The sequence below is a fragment of the Rattus norvegicus genome, chromosome 5, assembly GCF_036323735.1.
Source record: "Rattus norvegicus strain BN/NHsdMcwi chromosome 5, GRCr8, whole genome shotgun sequence".
Lineage (NCBI taxonomy): Eukaryota > Metazoa > Chordata > Mammalia > Rodentia > Muridae > Rattus > Rattus norvegicus.
The window spans coordinates 116,146,736-116,174,317 of NC_086023.1; the positions used below are offsets into that span (position 1 = coordinate 116,146,736).

The 27,582-nt window shown below is 39.8% G+C and overlaps 1 pseudogene; it reads right to left on the minus strand.

The window, feature by feature from the left end:
* Cyp2j16-ps1 (cytochrome P450, family 2, subfamily j, polypeptide 16, pseudogene 1) overlaps nucleotides 1-26,776 on the minus strand; it is a 50,038-nt pseudogene extending 23,262 nt beyond the window's left edge.
* Nucleotides 26,777-27,582: the final 806 nt, after the last annotated feature.

Genomic DNA, 27,582 nt, shown 5'->3' on the forward strand with positions numbered 1-27,582 from the left:
GTTAAGCCCTTTGTGAGAGCTGTGGGAAGAGAGAGACTGCAGGGCAGCAAGTGGTCCCCCTGATTGATTGATTAATTGATTGGTTGATTTGTTTGCTTTTTGAGGCGGAATCTCACTAAATAGCTGTGGTTTGCCTAGAACTACTATATGGACAAAGCAGCCCTCAAACTCACAGAGATCAACTTGCCTCTGCTTCTCCAATGCTGGGATTGATGGTATACAACACACACATCACCTGATGTAGCACCTTCTCAGAGGAGACAGATTGTGTGGGTGGTGGAGCAGGGTGGTGGTGGCCAGATTTGTGAGTCTGTAGCAACATGACAAAGTGCAGGCACCATTGGGAAGTTTCTAAAACAATTCGCTCCCCATTTTTTTTTTGTTCTGTACTTATAAACCTGAGAAAATATGTTTAGAGCTTTATATGTTTTTAAACATCTTGTTTTTTTTCTTATTCAGTCTCATGTTGGAAGACTAATATCAATTTATCTGTGTGTTTATAGTTCCCTTTTGACAAATCCATCAAGCCTAGAATATGTTCTTTGAAATGGGAAAGCCCTGTTGCTTCTCAAACACATCACTGAAATCTGATATACAGTATCTAGTATTGTCAAATAATAAAAATGAAAATATTATCATGAAACTTGGTTTCATAGTCCAGTTGTATCAACTCTTAACAAGTAGAGGAAATTATTCTTATTAACTTTCTAAGTTTAGAGAGAAACCATGAGTATATGTTGGTATCAGTAAAGTAATGCAAAACAAATTGACCAAATAAGAAACACCAAGATGTTCAACATTTTTAACTATCAGGAAAATGCAAATCAAAACTACTTTGAGATCCTATCTTATACTTGCCATAGTGGCTAAAATCAATAATAACCATGATATCTTATGCTGCTGAGGATGGGAAGCATGGGAAACACTTCTGCATTGCTTGTGGGAATGTGAACATCTATAGCCTCTTTGGTCATTAGTAGGGAGGTTCCTCAAAAAGATGGAAATCAATGTCTCAATACCCAGCTACATTTCTGCCCTGTCCTTTCTGCTGGGACAGACTGCTAGCCAGTCTGCTCCCCTAAAGACACCATATCCTGAGGCAACCCAGAAGATTTGTGGCACTCAGAGCATTTGGTAATAACCCTCCAAAGTCTCAAAGCTGCTGCCGAGAGTCCAGAGGACTCCGGGACCCACCACACTCCAAAACGCCCACCTGCTGTATACCATTACCCTTTCACCTGGTCTTTTCTACTGGGACAGACTGCTAGCTAGTCTGCTTCCTGGAAGACACCATATCCTGTGGCATCCCAGAAGATCCACTGCACTCAGAGCATTTGATACCACATCCTGAGGCATCCCAGGAGATCTGCTGCACTCAGGGCACCTGACACCACAGCCAGAGACATCTCAGGAGATCCACTGCACTCAGGATACCAAAGCTTGAAGGCATCCCAGGAGTTCCTCTGTACACAGGGCATCTGGACAACAAACACCACACTCTGAAGACCTTCTGTGGGCTTTGTGGCGTGCAGGGCAACTGACTCAAAAGACTGAAAACCTCACTCAGAAACCACAGTTTATAGAGTCCCCCTGGAGAACAGCTTCACACAGGACAACAGCTTGACTGCCCCTCTGAAGACCCAACAGTCTAAAGGCCTCCCAGGAGATCTGCTGTAGCCAGGGCAACAGATCAGCAGCTTCTCTGCCCCTCTGAAGGCCCCACAATCAGAAGGCCCCACAGGAGGTCTGCTACAGCCAGGGCCACAGTCCTACCAGGGGACCTGTAGAAACTCAGGGACAAAAGAGTCAGACTCTAGACAGAATCACCCAGACCAGCAAACACCAGGGATAACAAGATGGCGAGAGGCAAGCACACGACCATAAGCAACAGAAGCCAAAATATGTGGGCATCATCAGAACCTAGTTCTCCCACCACAGCAAGCTCTGGATACATTAGTATACCAGAAAATCAGGAAGCTGACCTAAAATCCTATCTCATGAAGATAATAGAGTCCTTTAAGGAGGATATAAATAACTCACTGAATGAAATCCAGGAAAACACAGTGAAACAGGTAGAAGTCCTTAAAGAGCAAACAAATAAATCCCTTAAAAAATACAGAAAAACACGATCAAACAGGTGAAGGAATTGCATAAAGTGGTCTAAAATCTAAAAGTAGAAGTAGAAACAATAAATAAAACACAAATGGAGGAAACCCTTGACATGGAAAACCTGGGAAAGACGTCAGGGATTACAGATGTATCAGCAACAGAATGTAAGAGACAGAAAAGAGAATCTCAGGTGCAGAAGATACCTTAGAGGAGATTGAAACAATTGTCAAAGAAAATTCCAAACATAAAAAACTCCTAACCCAAACATCCAGGAAATTCAGGATACAATGAAAAGAACAAATCTAAGAATAATTGGAATACAGGAGAACGAAGATTCCCAGCTCAAAGGACTTGAAAATGTCTTCAACAAAATCATAGAAGAAAATGTCCCCAACTTAAAGAAAGAGATAGTTATAAAGAACTGTGGGGATGGAAATGGAGAAGAGCCTGAGGAAAAGAAGATGCAGTGACAGCCCCAAAGTGGGATCCAGCTCAAGGGGATGCCCCAAGTCCGACACTATTACTGAGGCTATGAAGTGCTCACAAAAAGGGATCTGTCCTGACTGCCCTCTGAAAGACCCAACAAGCAGCTGAAGAGTCAGAGGCAAATATTTGTGCCCAATCAATGAACTGAAGCTGCTTACCCTTGTGAGTGAATTAGGGAAAAGCTAAAGAAATCTGAGGAAGAGGGCGACCCTGTGGGAGGACCAGCATTCTCAATTAACCTGGACCCCTGAGATCTCTCAGATCCTGAATCACCAACCAGACAGCATACACTAGCTGATATGAGGTCCCCAAAACGTATAGAGCAGAGGACTGCTGGATCTGGGTTCAGTCAAAGAAGATGCACCTAACCCTCAAGAGACTGGAGGCCTCAGGGAGTTGAGAGGTCTGGTGGGGTAGGTGGGGTTAGAACATCCTCGTGGAGACAGGGTGGGAAGGGGAGGAGGTATGGGATGTGGAGCAGTCAGAAGGTGGTCTAGGATGGGAATAAAATATTGAGCGTAGTAATAACAATAATAATAATAATAATAATAATAAAACACAAACAAAAATAACCAACTATATAACTCTTGTTAATATACACAATCACAGGGATAGTCATGCAACTATGTATATTGCTGCTCTGTTTATAATAGCCAGAAAAACAACCTCGATATCTTTAAATTGAAGAGTGGATGGTTAACGTCTTGTAGTTTTATGTAATGGAGTATTTTTCAGCTCTTTAAAAGTAGCATCATGAAATCAGCAGACAAATAGATGGAACCCGAAAAATCACCTTGAGTGATGTAGTCAAAATCCAGAAAAATAATTATGGTATGCATTTGCTTATATCTGTATTTAACTACTAAACAAAAGTTAACCAAGCTACAGTCTATAGGCTGAGAGGGGTTAGGCGTCAAAAAAGGGAATGGGGCAGGGGCGGCTCATGTGAATCTCCCTGCAAGGGAAAAATAAAATAGATTCCATCAGTGGATTGTAGAGGAGGAGGAGGTAGAGGGACAACATAAAGGAGGATCCGGTGGGAAGGGGGAGGGGGAGGAAAGGTGGGATTGAAGGAGGGAACGAAGAGAGAGAAAGTAAGAATCGAAGGGCATTTGAGTGGATGTATAGAAACCTCGTACAGTTTAAACTTCTTATAATATATGATGATGAGTCACTGACACGTTCACCAAGTGGTCTCTGCAACATTCTAGGAATTGAGCTCAGTTCAACATGAAGATGCCTTCTTTAACTGCTCCTCAATAAGATCTTACTCTGTTAACTACAATTTTTATTAGGGACTCCTTGACTGTAGGAACATTTCCATTGCCTTACTCCCTCTCTAGTTTCAACTATATTTATTTTCTTTACTTGAGTGGTTTGCTTACATGTATATGTGTAGCAAATACATCCCTCTTACCTTCAGAGGTCAGAAGAGGGTGATGGATCATAACTGAAGTTATGAACTGTTGTGAGCTGCCATTTGGGTGCTGGGAATTCAATCAAGATTGTCACCAAGAACGAGTGCTCTTACCTGCTGAGCAATCTGTCCAGGTTAACCACCCCCAACCTCCCCTGTAGGGGGAATGGCAGATTTTAAGTTTATGAGAGTGATTTGAAATTATAAGGGCACATGGGCATATTAAAACCTTATCAGGATAAACAAGTCCCTAATGTTATTTGACACACCAGACCAATGAATGGATTTAACTCCATTACTTAGACAACAAAAAAGAGGTGCAAACCAGCACTATGACGGTCGCACACTACTAAAATTCATTGTAAAAGAGGCGATTTCCCTAGAAAAGTGAGGAAAAGCAAAAGAGAAACAGGCATATGGGCTGGTCAGTGTTCAGCCCAGACATAGGTGCAAGCTGACATGTGCAAAAGTACATGAAGACTGTTCATATGTCTCCCATGCAGCCCCTCCTGCCTTTTCTTTCTCTTCTCTCATTCTAGATGTCAGCATCTAGCAGTTTAAAACACCTAGTTAGAAGATATATTGTAATATATAGTAAAACAAAACAAAACAAAACAAAAGCAAAAAACCCTCAAACTTCAAAGCAGCCAATCTTGTGATATTGGGGATTAAATCTTTGTGTACTAATATCCTCTGGATATTGCTGAACGCATAAAATAAAACTGCTTGGGTGTATCTTAAGAGGCTTTTGTACAGCAGTGCCATTTGACGTCATAGTTTGATGTCACATCCAACAGACACATGTAACTCCCAACTGTCCCAAGGGTCATGTATTGGACACAGGTAATCATTATTGAAAAGACCTCAAAGTTATCACAGAGCACCCAAAACCAAGTTCTCAGCACAAAAGAGGTTTATTTGTCCCAAAGAGACAAAGGCAAGGAATAAGAAACAAAGAGGCAATGGAGGAGAGAGAAGGGGAAAGGGAGAAGGAAGAGGGGCAAGGATATTTACTCTGGAGGGACAAGGGACTGCTGTTGGGTAGAGAGGAGTCAGATGTAGCCCATAGTCTAATGGCAGTTTATAAAGAGAAAGACCTGTGTGTTTTTTTCCCCCAGCTATCCCTGTGGTAGAGTGCTTTGGTTGTGATGATTCGATATGTTAATTAGGCAAAGCTTTCCAAAGCCATGTTTGTCATGCTCGGGCATTCAAGGACCCTTCAATCATCATTTGCATTCCAAACCTGCTTCCACATATGACTTAGTCCTAGGTTCAAGGACAAACTACAGCATGTAAAAGGAACTGGAATTTGCAACCTAAGGTAGGTGGGACAATTGGCCCTAGAGAAATAAGAACACGAGTGCTCTCCCTGCCCCTGATCTGCTGCAACAGTTGAAAGAGCTGGCCCTTTCCCTCTCCTGGCCAGTGAGATAGAGCAGGCCCTGGACTTGGGGGTTGCAGGTGAGAAGGCCCCGAGGGATTGAGATCAGTAGAGCCTGTTCTTCTCCTTGTGTGCTATGTGATTGAGAAGATGAGGAAGAGATGCCCTCATCCTCTCCCTTGTCTCTTCCCACCTACTGCAGGCAGGAGAGCTGGCCCTGAGGTCATGAGAGTAAGAGAACTGGTCCTGTACTTTATCAAGTGCAGATCGTGGGAGAGCAGGCCCTGCACCTATCCTGGGCAACAGGGTAGATCTGGTCCTGGTTGAGGCTATTGCTGGTGAGCAAGCACAGAGGCCACAAGAGCAGGAGAATCTCTCAGCTCAGTGTCCCTCCTGCAGCAGCATCTGGGAGAGTGACTTTGTACATCCTGGAGAGCAAAGTACTCCCGGGTAGTGTGGGCAAGGATGAGCGAGCCAAGAGGGCAAGAGGATAGGGGGGCTAACTACACATTAGATGGTACAGTCTGTGCAGGGCAGGAGACCACATCCTAGTAGTGGGTACAGGAGAGCTTGTGGTCTGAGCACCTCAGGTAACTATCACCATCATATCCTGGGCTTGAATTGGCCCTCTTCAAAATCTCTACGCCATGCATAAACTGCTATAGTGTATGAAGGCTCAGATCACACAGATCCAAACCAACAGTAGTATAGCAGAATCCAGGGTCCTCTTGGCAGACTCATTGGAAATGAACACTTGAAAGAAAGGTATATGGATAACAGTGTATGCTATGGGACACATTGTGACATACTACAGCCTCTAAAAGGAGATTATTTTCTATTCTCTGGGGTAGGGGTGTTGCAAGGGTGAAGAGTGGCTAGATGGTAATGAGAGGGTTGGGTTATATGATATGAAATCCACAAAGAACTAATAAAAGTTAAAATAAAGAGTAAACTGTTTTTATACCTTGTTTGTTTGTTGCCTACCTGTAAGAAAACATCACTGCTCTGCTGGTTTCCAGGGCTTCGTGGAAGTAGAACTACATAATTTAGTCACAGGTCTTTCATGGGGGAGTCTCTCTGACCTGTGTCTGTGGATGTAGCCAGAAACTTAGTCCTCATTCTTACTCTTTGTACCACTTAAGGCGAACACTTCTTTGTTTCCCCGAAAGATCTTAACACAATGTAGAACTTAATTCAAATGTTATCCCCTTTCCTGGTCCCCCCCTCTCCTGTTCCCTCTCTCCCCTGTTTCTATGAGGATGCCCCCCTCTCCTACCCACCTTCTCTCACCTCACCCTCCTGGAATTCCCTACATTGGGGAATGGAAGGACTAACCCTTCAGTGAGCCAGAAATGAATACAAGTACAAGAAAGGAGTAGGGAGGCTAAGGAAAGCGCACCATGAGAGATGTGATTCATGATGTACTTAGCAAGTTTAACTTTTAATTGATAATGACATTCCTAAATTTTGATATTCAATTCATCATATTAAATTCAATTTAATACATTTTCTTCAAAGGAAGAATAACCATTCTCCTTGAAGCTTCTAGATGAAAAAGTATGCCATTGAGCTTTTAGATGATTACCCACCAGCAAATTAGGGGGGCAGCATTCTAGGAGTTTGGCTCAATTTTCTTAGCCCAATATCTCCAATATTACTTGAATCACCTTCAGTCTGTGACATCTTTTTCTCTATTGTGAACAGGCCCAGAAGTTTCAGGGTATGCCCTATATTTTCCTGTTTTCTCTTTTCTTCTCCAGCATCTCTGTCTGTGTATAGATCAGATGCGGCAGCTTACATGGGAAAGGGTGAGGCCCGTTCTGAACTTCAGACTCAGCTTTTCACTGATTGGAGGCTTGAAAGTAAATTTTTCATAAGAAAAATGAAGAAAATGAGCAGCTCAGACCTGTCCAGTTGTTTTCCAAGGCAAGTTCTCTTTCTTGCAGGACAAAATCAGAAAGTGAGTCAGACTCTTAACTGATGATTGCAACCAGTTTCCTCACCTTCCTACTGTAAATCCTCAAGTGAGGGGCTTTATCCCCACTTGACTAGGTCTAAGATCTTTCCAGTCATTAAAGGCTGATTCAAATAGAAATTTTCTTATCTTTACACACATATTTGAGTTTATATCTATTTTTATACCTGTCGCTTCACCAAAGAATCTATCCAGTATCTGGGTTCTTATGGGTAACCTGTGATCATCAAGGGCAACTCTAGCACTCCACTCTTCTCTTCCTCAGTGAATATCCTCATCAACTATTCCAAGAGGATTGCAGCAAAACACCTAGACTCTAACCCCTATTTAAGCCCCTGTCTGTATGGATGTGTTTGTGCACATGTATTCACATGAATGTGGATTCCAGAAGACAGATAAAGGTGTTGATCCTCAAATGCCATACCTCTCACCATTTTTAGATATGGTCTTAACTCTCTGGAACTTGCCAAATTAGTCTTGCTACTGAGGCTCAAGACACCCTCCTTTCAGGTGCTAGAGTTAAATGCTCATGCCATGATGCTCCAATTTTTTAATGAGAGTTCTGGAGATCACATTACATTCTATGCTTCCAACACAAGCCAGTTAAAGAAGTGAGATGGCTACTCTGCCATCTAGTTCTTTCTTTTTTCCAAACTAGAACATTTTTGACTGAAAAAAAATAAGTTAAAAAACAAGGCAATTTATATGGATTATAACAAAGAAACTTGGACCAGCATTATGATAAATCTACTGTTAATATTTGAACATCTTTTCCACTGTCCCCATGGGGTTCCCAACAAGGACACGGTAGCAGGAATGATGGCATTTTTTTTCTCTGCAGACTAATGTAGAAGAAGCTTTATTGGTTTTCAGTGACATTAAACATGTTAGAATTTTCTTATAGATTCCTTTTTCCACTTTGTTACCTGCCTAATACAGGTTGTTGAGAAAATAACATGAAAGCAGACCTGAAGAGGTAAATTGTAAACACATTACTCTGATGCCAGTATCTTATATTATACATATGTTTTCACTCTCATGTTCCGTTTATCTCTGATCTTCTCATGCTGCTCCTGTTACCTGTCATAAATAACATGACTAGCAGCTCAGGAAATTCCCAACATTCTCCTGTAAGAATCCACATACCATGATATCCAATGTTAGCAAGGTGAGGACCCAGGTTTAGGGATATGACTTATTATCAACACCACTGTGACTGTGGTTGACCCTCTCCTTGTCATGCAGCTAAGCCTTTCTCATTTGGCAATTATTTGAAATGGCCTCTTTCTTCCTGAGAATGGCTGGGCAGATGTAAACTTGTGTTTTAGTCTGGAGCATGTACTTAAAAGCTTGGCCTGGGTATTGGCTAATCTTGATTTTACAATGGTGGTTTGTGTGAGAATGACCCATATAGGCTCGTATATTTGAATAATGGGTAACCAGGGAGACAAACTGTTCCTGGAAGAATTGGAGGTATTGGCACACTGGAGGAGTTGTGTCATTGGAAGTAGGCTTTGATGTGTCAAAAGCCACACCAGAGTGCCTCTCTTTTATATCTCTCTCTGTCTCCCACCTCTCTCTGCCTTCGTGTCAGGACATAAAGCTCTCAGGTAATGCTCTAGTGCCATGCCTGTCTACTTCTTGCCATAATGATTATAGACTAATCATGTGAATCTGGAAGCAAGTCCCAATTAAATTCTTTCTTTTATAAAAATTGCCTTGGTCAGAGCATCTCTTTAAATCACTAGAAAAGTAAGCAACTCAGTTACTATCTTGACTGTGGCACTATTTGTAAATATTAGAAAATTAAGTGGCTATGTGTTTAAGGTAGGTCATTTGGGCAATGTCCTTAATGGTATAGCTGCAAATTGGTAGAATCCTTTCCTTGCTTTTTGGTTATGTGCTTTAGCCAAAGACTTCTAAAACATCACTCTGTGTCAGTTCAGCCATATGCCTATTGTTCATCTGGCCACAGACTGAGATTTCTGAAATTGTGAGCCAAACTTCCTCCAAAGAAGTTGTTCATCTCAGATATGTTTTCAGTGAGGAGAATACAATAAACACAGGCTCGGCTAAAGGCTACTTGAACACATTCCCTTTCACCAAAACCCAGAAAAACACCTGTGAGTCCCTGTTGGCGTTATTTTACAGCTGGTATGCATAGGAGAGCCATTAAAAGGAAAATACATGAATCCTCCATGGGGGAAATATTTTACAAACTCAGGAGATTGAACTATGCAGTCTACACATGGTATTAGAGGATAAACTCTAACCATAAAAGCCATGGAAACGTACTAATGTTCCTTTCACTAAGGTCTTAGGAATCAACATATAAATCACTTAGGTCGGATGTAAAAAGAGTCATAGTTCTAGATTACAGGTCTGATTCTGTACATAATTAGAAAGTTTAAGTATTCTTAAATAATTAAATGAAATAGACAGCTGAGCTTTTGAACTGTAATTCAAAACTTTTAAAATTGTTTTGTAAACAAGAAGACTGGACAGATGGCCTATCTTCTGCCAGCTTTCCTTCTAATGTGGATTGTGAACAGTCACAAAGATGCCTCAGAAGCACAGGGAAAGGCAAAGGGAACAGAAACAGTTTCATCCAGGCACCCAAAGGCAGGACAGTGTTCCTCAGTGTGCAGCATTCAGTCACTTTTGGAAGAAGTGTTAAGAAACACAAGCTCCATTGTGAGGTCATCTCGTGGACATTGAGCTACAGCCATAGCACATTTGTCAGAGTCTGTGTCCTCATCTCTCTGTGCTTACTGTTTCCAGCTTGACAGGCTGCAGTTGGACACATGCTCCAAGGGACAACTCTGCATCTTCTTAACTGACTATCGATTTGCAGAACACAAATTGTCTAACTAGATTTTAAAACCAATGCTTAAAATCATAAAAGACAAATGACTTACTTGTTAGGAGAGTTCTTCTATAGGACAGAACCCAAAGCTGCTATGCGAGTGATAGTTACAACTATTGTTTGATATTCCCTTTGTAGTGAGTAGGGAACAACTCTCCCATGCAGCATGCCTGCTCATCCCTATCAAAACTAAGATATTTACCTATGGGGGTGAATCACTTATAAATAGCATAGATATTCAAAAACTTTGAAAAGGTGGCATGTATTCAGGTTTTATTCAGGAGGTAGAGGGATTGGGTCTCTGTGTCTAGTGTTGTGGTAAACAAAGCAAGGTAAGCCGCAGTTTCCATCATATGCATGGGAGGGTTTGAGAGACAGGAGCAGTATGAACCAGTGTTCAATCTAGAGAACTCTGATCTGCAAATGACACTTTGGATCTGAACTGGTTGAAGCTGTAAGGAGATGGTTTAATTAAAGCAGAGTTCTCCAGGTATGTAAAAGGAGATGGAGTAGGATTCTGACCTGTTTCCTTCTCATAACTACCCACCCATTGAGAATGGCAGAAAAGGATTCTCTCTTCTTAAACATTCCATTCTCCAAAAAGTGCTCTGGATTGAATGTATCTTGAGTGGTCCACTCTTTGGATTCCCTGTATAGAGCAGTCAAATTGATCAGAACCATAGTTCCCTATAAAAGAAAGCAAAGAGACAAGGCTTGAATTCTGCAATACATGCTGTAAGGGATGGTGGTTCCAAATATTCCAATCCTCTTTACACCCTAAGCTCTCCATCAAATCCAGTCTCTAGTTCAGAACAATGATGGACTGTGTGTTCTTAAAATATTCTAGGGCCATTAGGGTTTCTTTTTATCGCAATATGCTGGTCTCTGGGAACAGGTCAGCATGTAATTGTGAGAAGACATGTGAGCATCTATGGGAAGAAAAAGACACAAGAGGTGAAAAGCCATCAATCCAGCTACTTCTTATAGTGAGGGCTCTGAAAGAAAGTTGTGTGTCTACTATCCCTGCTTCTCTCTTCTTACCCCTCAATAGGAAACTTTTGAACCCAGTCACTTAGCTGTGTTAGGAATACTTCAATCAGGCAGAGTAAGAAAGCTTAGTCCACTAGGTTCCTTGGCATGGTGTCTGGACTGCCCAGAGTGTCCCTTTATGTCACAGTGACTCATTCACCGCATTCTATACCTGAACCGTTCTCTCAATCTCACTTGATTCTACCATGTTAATTACTGGTTCCCAATGTCACCTTCGTGCAGATTGTCCTTTATTTTCTCTTAGACCCACACCTTCATCACAATGAATATGCCATGAACACAACCTATCACTCCACACTCCCACCTCCCATTATTTTTATTATCCACTCTGTAGTATGTTTATATATCAGTCTTAGTATGAAGAGTCCTTATTTGATTCACCAAGGCCAGTTTCTCCCCACTGCCTAAGATGCATAGGCTGGTTTTTATTTTCTCAAATAGTCCAGGTTCTCAATCATTCCATACCTCTTTAAACATTGTCTCCTTGACCTGAATTCTATCCCTCTACAATGTTGTCTGACAGAAGTCTAGTACTCTTTTTCTTCTGAGAACTAGGATCTCTTCTTTTAGAACCTCTCTTGTTCCCTCCCAGGGCCAGCTCCTCACTCCATCCCACATTTCTTTAGAAAGAACAAGGATGCTTTCTTCTGTGTGTTCTCTTGATTTATAACCTGGCACTTGTGTGCTCACTTTGTTTATGATTTTTTTTGTGTTTATGATGTTTTACAGATAGAATATCTTCATGTGTTTAAGCAATAAAAATTACATCTGCAATGTAGAGTGGGAAGCTCTACATGTACGACTCCTCTTTCTGTGATTACTGAACCTTATGCTTTACCATGGCTTACACTGCATTGTATTATTTAGAGTTACTCAGTGATCAGAGATGCGGCCACTTCTGAAAGTAGATCCATGTAAGGTCAAAGCCATGGCTCTTTGCTTCACTATCTAGTTAGATGTTCAGTGTTTAGAGCTGACATTAGAGTTGAAATTGACAATCCATGGTAAAAGGCATAAGTTGAGGTTGTCTGTTCCTTTGGGATTAAAGGCAAAGTTCTGTGTTTCCAGGGTGGACTTTTCTGATTCCAACTTGAAAGATTTCTTGAGAACAATATATTCTGAGTAATTGATAATCATCTAGGATATTACAACAGAACACCAGTGAGAGTAGCTGTGCGGTCATTTCCAGAGCTTATCATCTAATGGCAATAGACTTTCCCTGACATGTGGCGCCATCCTCCATGCTGAAGTACTGGGTGGAATAAATGGGGTGTGGTGATAGACTTCTACAGGCTTTCCTGCTGCTTCTTGGCTACCATCATGAAGACTGATCTGCTGTGTGCACTCCTTGCTGCCATGCTAAGCTGAATCCTCAGGCATTTAGTTTATCACTGTTAAGAAATGCATTTGATTGGTATACATTGTAGAGAAAGAATGCATTGGATATGCAGCAGAAAGAGTATGATGTGGTCAGCATAGCTCTCTGCAGAAATCGGGAGTAGATCCTAAGCTTGAGTCTTGGAACAGAATGACTGTAAGAGGGATCCATGGAGAAAAGTATAAGGGAGATCTTTCAATGTCTAACATGGTAAGTCTTGGGTGATGCAAATGTTCAGAACAGGTTTAGTCACTGACACCAACTCATATTTTATGTTGAAGCAACGAGACTTATTATAAGCTTATTTTGCATACTCCCATCTTCCTAGTGCATATAGAGGGGAGTATTTCTCATGAAAAGTGGATCTTGACATTTTGAAATAAATAAGGACCCTCAATACATGTTTGCGTGGCAATTTCTCATAATTAATATTTCACTTTGGACTAGATTTCTTTGTGAGTTAGAAAATTCTTAACTATGGAAGTGTAAGCAAATTCTGGAAAAACACTGTGGACTCATCAATGCAAAGAAATAAATCTTATGAACCCACATTTGCACAGGAAGACATTAGGAATTTCATCATCGATTAAAGCCATCATTTATTGAACAAATTCAAACAGGGAATCTCCTTTTCTGTATTTCATATGATACACATAAATATTATTTAGAAACATCAGAGGAATGCTTTCACTTTGTTATATAATTTACCTTTCTTCCATTTTAAATCATTTCTTGGATCAAAAATACATGTTACTTTTATGTGTGGGTTCCTCAGATAATGCCAAGGGTGGACTGGGGATAGGACAGTGCCAAGTTACCTTTGAGAGGCAGAATTCATCCAAAGTGCTATCAGCTGTCACTTCCCTGGGAACTTTCAAGGGGTTGATGTTGTCCATCCTCAGCACCTCATAGATGACAGCATTGGTGTAGGGCATGGAGTCTCGGTCACCTGTGCTTGGCGGCCTCCCATGGCCAGTCACTCCATCAATCTCAGAGTGTACTTTTCTGCAAGAAAATAGGGGGCTCTGTAGTTTCAAAGCTTTCTTCTGAAAACAGATACGTTGTCTTGAAGATGCTGTCTTTTTTTTATTTCACCCTAAGTTCTCTTAACCAAGAAACACGATGTTCCTCATTTTCTCAAAGAACTGTTTTGAAAAATTGTCAACACTGCAATTTTCCCTGAATTTAAGGCATAACCACAACTTTCACCCTACTCAGAACTGAGTATCTATGATGGACATGGCTAAGCTCATAACAGTTACGAATCTGGCTTCTGCAAATAAGTTCCCTTCACCTAAGGTTTTAGAAAAATTAAAAACTCAGTATTTGGAGTTTGGGAATCTGTGCTATTGACAATCAAGGTATTAGATTTGTTATCTGATAAAGATTAATGTTCTGTCTTTAGATGGTCAAGATTTGTATTATGGTAGTATCCAAAGGCGAAGGGACTCTTTTTGGTTTCTGAATTTTAAAAGGAAACATTTCAAATATATTCTATTTTTTCAATTTGTTGTCACTTGCATATGTTTCAAAGTGAAAAAAAATGAAGTTCATAGGACCACTTGCAGGAGTCAATTCTCTTCTTGTACCATCTGATTTCCTAGGATTAAACTCAGGATGTGAGACTTGAAGACATTCCATTTAAGAGCTGAGCCATCTCATGGCCTGTCTGGTATTTCTTTCAAAGCCACTAATGCAGTTCACAAGGCTCAACTCTCCACTGATAACTGAACATCACGACCCACGTTCACATGGAGGACACAAACTTTCATAGTATTGAATATCTGTAGACTGTGATTTCTTAAGGAGATCTATCAGAGTGGAAGGCACATTACAGACTGTTAGTGAACATTGCTGCTGCTGAAGCTACGTTCATTCTTCCAGGCTCAGTTTCCTCTTCTGACTACTATGAGTAAATAGAACCAATTTTAAGAATGTTTTGTTAAGTACCTGAACTGATATAAGGATAATAAATAATTGAAACTGGTAGATATCTCCCTTATAGATTCCCCACTTTCCATCATAATGGAGAATTCACTGTTGTTTAGCTAAGAATTTCAGATTCCTCTTGGAGTCAATGAGAGCATGTGAGTATTTAATGCCCAGTAAATTGCAAGTAGCCGTGATATTTTATCTTGTGACAAGATCTGAAAAGATTGTTTTCTGCTTCCTTCCTCTATTCCTTTCCTATGGATAAAAGGTGGCCTTCATGACAGTAGCTTTTGATAGTGTTGAGCCTCACTACCACTTCAACTCTGTAAAGATTTAAGCACATTTGGGTTAATAGGCCAGTTACAGAGTCTAGTTTGGCCTTTCCTTTTGTGAGAGGGATGGATGTCTTTCAGTGCATTATAGTCTAAAAGACATGCAAATAACCAGCCCTTAATTTTGAATTAGGGTCACTCTTTGTAGCCAAATCACTTCAAACTTGTATTGCTATTGCCTTAGATTCTCAATAATTATGATTGTGTCTTCCACTAACTGAAGATCATCATAGCAATGTTCAAATCAACAAATATTAAGTATGCTTATATTATTGTGGATGTAGGAACCTGTTAAATACACCTAGTTTCCCATGTGCATTTAACTTTTTATGTCTAGGAAATTTCATATGGTAGATAAATCATTTAAGTGAAATAGGACAGTTTGCGCAATTATGCAATTAGTTACTTAGTACTGTGTCCTGAAAGCTCATCTATGCTGCACTAGTTGCCAAAACTTCTTTTCCTCATGACTGAACTACTTTCTAGTTCATGAATGTCATTATCTATTCATCATCTATCAATACTCTGGTTGATCCTATTTCATAATTCCTGTGCACGTTGCAAAATGAAGATGAGCGTAATATGTATCTTATAAATCTACTGATATTCTGAAGCCTCAACTACAAAAGTCAAATTTGACCCCTGATAGATTGGACGGCTTCTAAAACCTAAATATTCAATCAGACATGTATTTGAAATTGTAACCCAAGATATGTGCACATTGAAGAAGTTGCAATAAAAATGCTTCCCATAGGATCAGGTATTTGAATATGTGGTCCATGTTCCTGCATTAATTATTTAAGATACAGAACCTTCAGAAAGTGTAGCCTTGCTGGAAGAATTAGTCACTTGCATCAGTCTTGAATGTTACTACTCTTGCCCCATTAGAAATTCACTCTGTTTCCTTTGTGTAGTTGAAGAGTAATTTACTAAGTTCTTACAAACAAGTGGTCCTGTGAAAGCTGGATGGAGGCTAGACAGTAGGAGGCAAAATGTTCCAATATTAGGTAAAAGAATCAGAGACATCCCATTCCTACTGTTAGGAGTACCACAAAACACTAAACTACACAACCATAGCATGTATAGCGAGAAGATTGGTGATTATCTCAAGAACAGAATCTTTACACTGGATAACAACATTGGAAGGAACTTTTAAAATAATATTCGCTTTTACCTCATTGGATATTGCTGTTTTCTTTCAAATGAGAAGTTGATCAAACAGTCTTGATTAGATAAAAATCAAGACAATGGTTTTCTTATAACTATATTTTTGAAACAGATTTTAGTAAAATGGGAAATAATTGGATTCAAAAGAGCATTTGATTTCATGTATCAGGTCCATCACTAAGTCATGACATGACCTCGAGTGTCCAATTTACATTTCTATGCTTCAATTTTATACAGTGAGAAGACCACTTGAGAGTGTTATTCTTGGTTGCCAAATTGATTACATCATGAATTATCTAAAACCCAAGTAGCTGATTACTACTCTCAAGGGGAACTTTTCTTAATTAAATAATTTATAGTGAGATCATTTGAGGTGTAAATATCCATCTTAAATTTGAGCCACATCTTCTGGTGGCAGCCTATCCTGAAGATATTAAAGAATGAAGTGTTTGCTCTTCACATGCTTGCCTTTACCCACACTAGGCAAGACAGTTCCTTCGCTGAAGAGGGAGAAAGGGGGAGGTAGGGAGGGAGGGAGGAAGGAAGAGAGGGAGAGAAAAAGGGAGAGGGAGAAAGATTTGTTAGATCCACGTTTAATGGCTGTCCTATTCTCCAATTAATCTTTCATTGTTCAAAGCTATTATGACTTATCATTCATTCTTTAGAATATAGTATTATCTTCCAACCTTCTCTGAGGCATTCATTTGTTAACACTGCTCTTGATGTTGATGGTATTCCATATGGTGAATAATTTGACTCCTCATCTAGGATAAATTGCTGCTTCTAATGAATTATGACAGGAAGATGAAATAAAAGAGAGTGTGGTCATGTATTTACCACTATACAGTTGATCAGAGGAGGTACCTGGAATGCAGCGAGTCAAAGATTCTATAACAGATGCAGTAATGTGGTTTGGCCAGAGGCCTAGTGACAGAATAGCAGCACAATTAGTTAGGTATGCTACAAACCTGAAACAACACCTCCAGACTCATGCTTGAAAAGCCTGGATGCTAGTTGGTGGAACTAATTTGGGACTTCAGAAGAATTAGGAAGTGGGGTCCACTGGAATATCTGTCACTAGAGGAGGTGCTCAACCTGTAACAAGGCCCTAGACTCTGCCTTTGTTTCTGGTTGCTGGGTTCATTATCTTACAGTTTTAGGACCTCACACTGAACAGCAATGAACCATTTCCTTTTAAGACTATTACCAACATATTGCTTTATACATTTCTAAAATACTATTCCTATTTTATATTTCCAGAGTGTGTTGATCAGTGATCTACAAAGACCATTATATGTTGCCAATAAGCTAAAATTGACTTTGCACGTGTGATTAATTTGAAAAATGAAATATTAGCCTGGATTATAAGTATTAGTGGGAGGTTGAAGTTAAGAGCCAGGGAAAGAAGATATATAGCTGGAAGCAGATGATGAAAGAAGAAAGATGGTATAGCTTAGTGCTAAAGATGAAGGAAGGAACATAGCAAAGAATATTAGTGCCCTCTGAGAGTTTGGACTATCCTGATGTTTGAGTCTCCATAATCCTCAGAAGAAGTTCATCTGGCCAACAGACATGGGGATATGTCTAGAACAGAATCAGTGCAGTGTTATACCCTTAAATATATGGTAGGATGCTGATAGATCCATTGGAATCAGCTAAACAATCATATTTTTCTAAGAAGACCCAGGAATCATCTTCCTTTGTCATATATGTAAGGAAAGCATCAATAAAGTCTCTGGGCTCAACAGGATTCCAGTCTTTTCTGTGACTCTCCATCATATGGGAAACAAACAAGTTCAGGTTTTCCCAGTTTCTGAAAAATGTTTGATTTTTTTTAAAGAAGATATTTAATTATGAATGGAAAGACATTGTAGAGCTTATAAAAAATAAGAAAATATTGGAGAAACCATTGAGTAACTTTTCCACATTTTAAAGTTCCCTCCGTTTCCCTTGGGGGATCTTTGGTGTCATTTTGATTTCTGGTTTTCCTCTCATTATTGCATATTCTAGTATGTCAACTGTGCCATGTGCCATGCAAAATGTATGTAGCAACAGGTCACTTTGAATGAACCTAGTTCCTCTATTCCTGGTGTACTCCAGCGTCATTCATATCTGAAATGATGGCATAATATCCAATACCCTTTTCTTTTTTGATTCCACAATATATGCCTTCTCATGTAATTTTGTAAATAGTTTCCAATGTGATCACATGGCTTCACCCCTTAGCTTAAAATCCTCAAAAGCCATTCACTACGCTTAAAGGCAAATCATAGAGATTTGTATCTGTTAGTCCTACAGAGATGGACACCTTCAAATTTTTATCATCATCCATGTTTCTCTGGACAATCCAACTATCATAGCCTCTGTTTTTACACTGAGGGAATTCTTCTTTCAGGTCTATGTAGTGGTATTCATTGTGAACAGATAATGTCTATGAAACTAGCGTGTTATTGTCTTTCGCTTCACGAAAGTAATCCTAAAAAGTCAAGAACTTGGAGATTTGCTTCTTGATTATTGTGAAAGAAAGAGGCATCTTTTCAGCTTCTTTCTAATTTTTTTTGGGGGGGGAGCAGGATTTGTTTTCCCTCACGAAAATTACTACTAGTATTTCTATGAAGGTAGCTGTGTGTGGTGGTATCCCAACATAATTTGAATTATTTATGATCAGCTGGCAATCTTTATTTAAGTAAAGTAGATGATGAGTAAAGGTTCAATAATAGTATACCGATAGTAAGGCACAGTATAAAATTAACAATACTTAGAATATGTGGGATGTGTTTGTTACATCTGCTAACTTTATGGTTGATAACATAACAAATATAATATTTTAATATTAATAATGTTAAAGTAGATCAATATTTATTATTAACTTTATTAATGACATTAAAGTATGTTGACATTTAATATTTTAATAACATTGAAACAATTAATGTTTAATATTATTAATCATATTAAGTAATGTTAATATTAGACTCTTTACTAGTGGATTCTTACTCTGTCAACATAAAAACACAGAAAGGAAAACATCACCAATAGACTAAATTAAACAAAGACTATAGAGAATGGAGGACAATGTTGATTAAATCTTCCACTAAAATATTAATAAAAATGGGCATAACTATGATATCTAAGAGCTCTGGGATAAACTCCTGAAACTAATTTTATGGACATAGAATGCCCATAGCCAGAAAAATTATCATTTAACATTTGATGATGAGGGACTAAGAAAAATGGTTCCACTGTTAGGATTGGCTGCTGTTACAAAGGACATGAGTTTGATCCTCAGCACCAAAATTGATGCTCACAACCGCCTGTAACTTCAGTTTTCAAGGGATCAAAGACCCTTTCTGCCCTCGTAGAGCATTTACACACCTGTGGGGTACATATATATATATATATATATATATATATATATATATATATACACAATTTCCATGCACATGAAATAAAACAAATTAACTTTGCAATTTTAACTGATAGAAAGCTAAGAATATTTAACGATAAGCAGAAACTAAAGTAGTCTAGCTCCACTAATTCAGCAATTGAGGTACTTAAAACAACATCATACACAGAAGAGGAACAAAAGTAACATCAACTATGAGGAAACATGAAAGGCTAAATTTCATAACAAATGGCTGAACTAATGAGAGCTATGAAGCAATCCATTATGATCACATACTTAAAAAGCCATCCTACAACAGTAACATAGAATGAAATAAAGAATAAACAATAATTCAACCAACCAGAAAAAACAACTGTCAAAATTACAGAAGTTAGTGGAAACTATTGAACAATAATATTAAATATCAATGACTCCAGCAAACCAAATAATCATAAAGTAGATGAAGAAACCTAGACTAATATTGTATTTTTCATGGGTATTTGTAGAGGCAATTTATTTTTATTAATTAATTATTTTGTTTATTTACATTACCTCCTGGTTCCCCCTCACTGAGTTCTTTCCCTATTCCTTCTTCCTTTGGCCTCTGAAAGGGTGACCCTCCTGTATTCCTCCTCCCTGGGGTATCAATTATTTACAGGATTAGGCATATCCTCTCCCATGGAGGCCAGTCAAGGCAGTCCTCTGCTACATATGATGTGCCTGGGGCTTCAGACCAGCCCTTGTATGCTCTTTGGTGGGTGGCGCAGTCTGGGAACTCCCGGGGTCTAGGTTCTTTGAGACTTGCACTAATGCTTTGAATTAACCCGCCCCCCAACCCCAAATCAAGAATTTGTACGTCCAAACACTTAAGGTCCTTGTCCCCAGTTAGCTTTTGATTAATCAATAAAGAGCCAATGGCCAAAGGCTGTGGTAGACTGTGGTGGGACCTTTGGATTTGGGTGGGCTTGGAACTGGAAAGAAGAAAAAAAAGGAAAGAAGGGAGAGAGGGAGGGAGAAAGGAAGGCAGGAAGGAAGGAAGGAAGGAAGGAGAATTGCCAGAATTCAGAGGGAGATGAATTAGATTTAAAGCAGCAGAAGGAAAAATTATCTGAAATGTAGTTGAGAAGCCTTTCCAGGACTGCCCAGAAGTGTCGTGGGTAGCAAAAACTAGGGAGCTGCCCAGAATGAGCCGGGGCAACAAAAATAAAATGTAGAATTAGAGGGAAATAAGCCAGAATTACAGGATGGAAATGTGTGCTAGCCACTGGGAGGACTAGAACTGCCAATCCTTTGAGCTAGCCAAGAAATTTAAAAATTAACTGGTGTGTGTGTGTGTGTGTGTGTGTGTGTGTGTGTGTGTGTGTGTGTGTGTGTGTGCACGCACGCATGTAGTGTGAATACTGATAGCACCTGGGCAATTGTATGAGTGTGACCCATTGGAGCCAAATGGTATAGCCTATTACTGCTACAGACACTGTTGGTCTTCCTCTTGGGGTTGCTGTCTCCTTCAGTTCCTTCAATCCTTACCCTACTCTTCCATAGGGGTCCCAGACCTCAGTCTAATGCTTGGCTGTGAGTACCTGGATCTGTTTCAGTCAGCTGCTGGTAGTGCCTCTCACAGGACAGCCCTTTTAGGCTCCAGTCATTAAGCACAACATGACATCAGCAATGTGCCAAGGATTGGTGCCTGCCCATGGGATGGATCCTAAGTTGGGTCAGTCATGGTTGGCCCTTTTTTCAGTCTCTGCCCATTTTTGTCCCTGCATTTCTTTTAGACAGGAGTTATTTTGCATCAAAAAATTTGTAGGTGTGCTGGTGTCCTCATCCCTTCACTGGGAGCCCTGTGTGACTACTGGAGAAGGTATCTTCTGGTATCATATCCCTACTGTTGAGCATTTCAGCTAAGATCACCCACATTGAGTACTGGGAACCTTCCCCATCCTAGGACTCTGGAACTTTCTAGAGGTTCCCCCTACACTTCATCCCCAGGAGCTGCATGTTTCCATTCACTCTGCTAGCCCTCTGGGCCTCTCTCCTGTCTACCCCTAACTCATCCTGTCCCTGTTACTCAGGTCTCTCCCTCCCTCTGTCTCCCATGATTATTTTATTCCTCCTTCTAAGGGAGATTTAAGTATTCTCACTTGGGCCTTCCTTCTTGTTTAACTTCTTAGGGTCTTTGAGTTATATTATGGGTATTCTGTACTTTTTGGCTAATGTCTACTTATCAGGGAGTACATAATGTACTATAGAGCAATCGTGATAAAAACAACATGGTATTGGTACAGAGGCAGACAGATCGGTGGGATAGAATAGAATATCCAGGAAAAAAACCCCACATACCTATGAACAGTTTATTTTTGACAATGAATTGAGAAACCATACAGTGGGAAAAGGAAAGCATCTTCAACAAATGATGATGAACTAATTGATATCTACATGTAGAAGAATGCAAATAGATTCATATTTATCTACCTGCTCAAAGCCCAAGTCTTAGTGGATAAATACAGCATAAAACCAAGATACACTGAATCTAATAGAAGAGAAAGTGGAAAATATCCTTGAAAGCACTGACACAAGAAAACTTCCTGAACAGAACGCCAATGCCTTAGGTTCTAAGATGAACAATTGACAAATGGGACCTCATGAAACTGAAAAGCTTCTGTAAGGCAAAAGATACTGTCAATAGGACAAAAGGGCAACCTACAGATTGGGAAAAGATTATCACTAGCCCTACATCTACTAACCCTATATCTGGCTAATATCCAAAATATGTAAAGAACTCTAGACCTCAGACTGAAAAAAAAACCCCACAAATACCCCAATGAAAACGGAGCTAAACAAAAAATTCTCAACTAAGGAATCTCAAATGGCTGCAGAGCACTTAAAAAATGTTCAACATCTTTAGTCATCAGGGAAATGCAAATCAAAATGACCCTGAGATTCTATTTTACACCAATCAGAATGGGTAAGATCAGAAACTCGAGGGACTGCACATTCTGACAAGGATTTGTAGCAAGGGGAATGCTTCTTCATTGCTGGTAGAAGTGCAAACGTGTACAACCACTTTGGAAATCAATATGGGAGTTCCTCAGAAAATTGGAAATACTTTTACTGGAAGACCCAACTATAGCACTGCTGGACATATACTCAAAAGATGTTCTATCATATCACAAGGACACCTACTTCACAATGTTCATAGTGGCCTTATTTGTGACAATTAGAAGCTGGATAGAACCCAGATGTCCTACAATGGAAGAATGGATACAGAAAATGTGGTTCATTTACACAATAGAATACCATTCAGCTATTAATAATGAGGACATACTGAGTTTTTCAGGCAAATGGGTGGAAGTAGAAGATATCATCCTGAGTGAGGTAACTCAGATTTAAAAGGACATACATGGAATATCATTAATAAGTACATATTAGACAAAAATTATAGAACACCCAGGATACAATCACAGAACTCAAGAAGCCTAGTATGGCTGCCTTTGAGAGCTCAACAAGCAGCTGAGTGAGTCAGATGTAGATACATGTACCCAGCCAATATACAGAAGCTAAGGACCCCTATGGTTGAATTAGGGAAAGGTTAGAAGAAGCTGAGGTTCCTAAGTCTACTCCATAGGAAGACCAGCAGTCTCAACTCACCTGGACCCCTTAGGTCTCTGGTACACTGATCCACCAACCAGACAGCATACATAAACTGCTCTGAGGCCCCGGAGCACCTAAGCCTCGAGAGACTTGAGGCTGTAGGGAGTAGTGAGGTCTGGTATGGTAGGCATGGCGTGGGGACATCCTCTTGGAGAAGAGGAGGAATGGGATGAGGAACTGTCCTAGCTAGGGTGGACTGGGAGAGGGATAATGACTGGATTGTAGAAGAATTAAAGAATAATAAGAAAATCAAAAGAACAGTTATATTACACTGAATATCATATGACCTTAAGAGATAACTAGATGGTTTTCTTTCCAACAGAAACACCCACATAAAACTTATTCTAAAATACAATGCATTCTACAGCACAAATTAGATCTCACCAGATAAAAAAGAATCAATTATCTATGATCTGAACCTGGGCAATAGTAGTAGACATGCCTCAGAGACCTCATCTCTATACAAAACATTATATGCACCTAAGGAATAATAAGAATGAGAGAAAGAGCCTTCTCCAGGAAAGAGCTTAACAAATGGTTGTACAACATCAAATGATCATCTTGAAAACATATATGAAATTAACATTATACAGACTGAGCAGCTTTATTTTGTATTTATATGTAGAACAGGAATGGAGGATGTGATATAACATCTTATAATCTTAAAAATAAAATAAATTTTAAAAAATCACAGTAAAAATCCCCAAATGTTTGGATGTGTTCACTTGAACACTAGCAGCAGAATATTCATATTCTTAACACCCTAAACCTAAGACATCTCAAATACCTAATCATAGAGAAAGTCACATCATATTTGGACACTCACTGTCATGGGTACAAAGATGTTGGGAGCAATGCCCTTGGAACCCTCCATTATTGATGTTATTATTATGGTTAGATTTAAAAATGACTGGGTTCATGGAAAATCCCCAGCTGGCTGCAGAAGACTAATACAAATCTGGTGGTCAGGATGAATAATGATATGATAAAGTTCTGACCTTTGCTGAGAAATACATCTGACGTCAAGATGCCCAATGTTACGACCTGTAACCTTTCTGAAAAACCAGCATCCTTCTGATTAATAGATATGACAAACCTGTGACCTTTCTGACATCCAGTTAACATCAGCTGACCACACAAATACTGTGTCTTGGCCTGTTGGAATGTTTCACACTTCACCCCTCCCTCTGTTACCTCTGTTATGGTATAAATTCAGCCTTGGGAAAAATAAAATTGTCGCCTTCATCAGACTCTTGTCTTGGCGTCCTTCTTCATGTCTCTTGTCCCTCATTCTCTTCCAGGTACCCTCAGCACCCTTGTTGACACAAAGAATTTTTTTTTCTTTCCTCCATATTTATTAACTGGGTATTTCTAATTTACATTTCAATTGTTATTCCCTTTCCTGATTTCCAGGTCAACATCCCCCTAACCCCTCCCCCTCTCCTTCTCTATGGGTGTTCCCCTCTCCATCCTCCCCCCATTACTGCCCTCCCCCCAACAATCACGTTCACTGGGCGTTCAGTCTTAGCAGGACCCAGGGCTTCCCCTTCCACTGGTGCTCTTACTAGGATATTCATTGCTACCTATGAGGTCAGAGTCCAGGGTCAGTCCATGTATAGTCTTTGGGTAGTAGCTTAGTCCCTGGAAGCTCTGGTTGCTTGGCATTGTTGTACATATGGGGTCTCCAGCCCCTTCAAGCTCTTCCAGTCCTTTCTCTGATTCCTTCAACGGGGGTCCTATTCTCAGTTCAGTGGATTGCTGCTGGCATTCGCCTCTGTATTTGCTATATTCTGACTGTGTCTCTCAGGAGAGATCTACATCCAGTTCCTGTCGGCCTGCACTTCTTTGCTTCATCCATCTTGTCTAATTGGGTGGCTGTATATGTGTGGGCCACATGTGGGGCAGGCTCTGAATGGGTGTTCCTTCTGTGTCTGTTTTAATCTTTGCCTCTCTATTCCCTGCCAAGGGTATTCTTGTTGCCCTTTTAAAGAAGGAGTGAAGCATTCACATTTTGATCATCCGTCTTGAGTTTCATGTGTTCTGTGCATCTAGGGTAATTCAAGCATTTGGGCTACTAGCCACTTATCAGTGAGTGCATACCATGTGTGTTTTTCTGTGATTGGGTTACCTCACTCAGGGTGATATTTTCCAGTTCTATCCATTTGCCTATGAATTTCATAAAGTCATTGTTTTTGATAGCTGAATAATATTCCATTGTGTAGATGTACCACATTTTCTGTATCCATTCCTCTGTTGAAGGGAATCTGGGTTCTTTCCAGCTTCTGGCTATTATAAATAAGGCTGCTATGAACATAGTGGAGCATGTGTCTTTGTTATATGTTGTGGCATCTTTTGGGTATATACCCAAGAGAGGTATAGCTGGATCCTCAGGCAGTTCAATGTCCAATTTTCTGAGGAACCTCCAGACTGATTTCCAGAATGGTTGTACCAGTCTGCAATCCCACCAACAATGGAGGAGTGTTCCTCTTTCTCCACATCCTCGCCAGCATTTGCTGTCACTTGACTTTTTGATCTTAGCCATTCTCACTGGTGTGAGGTGAAATCTCAGGGTTGTTTTGATTTGCATTTCCCTTATGACTAAAGTTGTTAAACATTTCTTTAGGTGTTTCTCAGCCATTCAGCATTCCTCAGCTGTGAATTCTTTGTTTAGCTCTGAACCCCATTTTTAATAGGGTTATTTGTCTCCCTGCAGTCTAACTTCTTGAGTTCTTTGTATATTTTGGATATAACCCCTCTATCAGTTGTAGTATTGGTAAAGATCTTTTTCCAATCTGTTGGTTGCTGTTTTTTTCCTAACAACAGTGTCCTTTGCCTTACAGAAGCTTTGCAGTTTTATGAGAGCCCATTTGTCAATTCTTGATCTTAGAGCATAAGCCATTGGTGTTTTGTTCAAGATATTTTCTCCAGTGCCAATGTGTTCGATATGCTTCCCCCTTTTCTTCTATTAGTTTGAGTGTATCTGGTGTGATGTGGAGGTCCTTGATCCACTTGGACTTAAGCTTTGTACAGGATGATAAGCATGGATCGATCTGCATTGTTCTATATGCTGACCTCCAGTTGAACCAGCACCATTTGCTGAAAAATGCTATCTTTTTTCCATTGGATGGTTTTGGCATGGTATTGGTACAGAGACAGACAGATAGACCAGTGGAATAGAATCGAAGACCCAGAAATGAACCCACAGACCTATGGTCACTTGATTTTTGTCAAAGGAGCCAAAACCTTCCTGTAACTTTTTTTTTGTAACTTTTATTGTTTTATTTTTCTGTATTAACTCAGAAATCGTTGAAATTCTTTAAGACTAAGTATAAAACCTCCTTTTTATCCTATATTTTGTTTCAGGAAATCTAATAAAGTCCAATAATTTAAATAAACTCTTTTGACATTAATTGTAGTTTTTCCAGAACCTACACATACCTGAGCCACGCGTATGTCATAAATTTTGCCAGGTATAGGAATTTAGACTCAGCACATGTGTGACAGAAGTCACTATTATATTCCCCGAATTACCAAATAGAAGTCAATACCATCAATCACTTCATTTCCTGCCATTGTTCCTTTTTTCATTATCCACTCCTCTGACAGACCTCTAAGAATCCCATTTTCTTGGTATCTGAGACTTACTTCATGATGACTTCTCTCTTGAATCATTTCAGTCCATGGTGTTTTAATGTCATCGTCCCAAGCTAGTTACTATCATTTTTGTCACCTTGGGTGTTAAAACTCCTTCTTTTTTTAACTTACAATGATAATACTTCTAATACCATACCTGGGTTTTCTATCAAGTATGCTAAATGAGCCTCAAAATGCAAAGTGTTCTTCTCTTCTATCCAACTCCACTCAAAAGCTTCTCTTGCTATTATAATAAAATGAAGAGCTGGGCTCTTCTTGCCAGTGCCAAGAGTTTTATATCCTCTTAAATATGGAAATTACTCCTAATTGCTGAAAGTGAAGGCTTTATAGATTAACGTGGTTGAAGTCTGTTTCAACTTTCAAGCACATAAGTTGATTTAATGATCTCTTTGTGTACCCATGGTAGTTTATTCTAATGCTATCAGGAAGGCTAGAAATCCTTGTGGGGCATGGCCTGAATGAGGCAGTTTGGGGAGCCATAAACAGGAAGAGCATGAGGAGGAGGGAGGAGCCTCACATCTGTTTGCTAAGGCACAGTGTTGGAGTGGGAAAAGGAAAATAAAGCACATGGATCTGGGTGTGGAAGGTACTGTTGTTACTTCCTGTCCATGCCTATGAGTTATTCTGCAGGACACAGGGTTTCTCCAAGGCTCTCTTAGAGGGAGATGCTGTCAGTCTTCAGATGGTTGCTTTCATTTTGGAAATGAAGTAGTCAGCTGACTTTAAAGATACTATTGCCTGGTTTTGGATCCCTTTCCCATAACTGGGCCTCTTTGTCAAGCTTCAATCCAAGAAGGTGTGC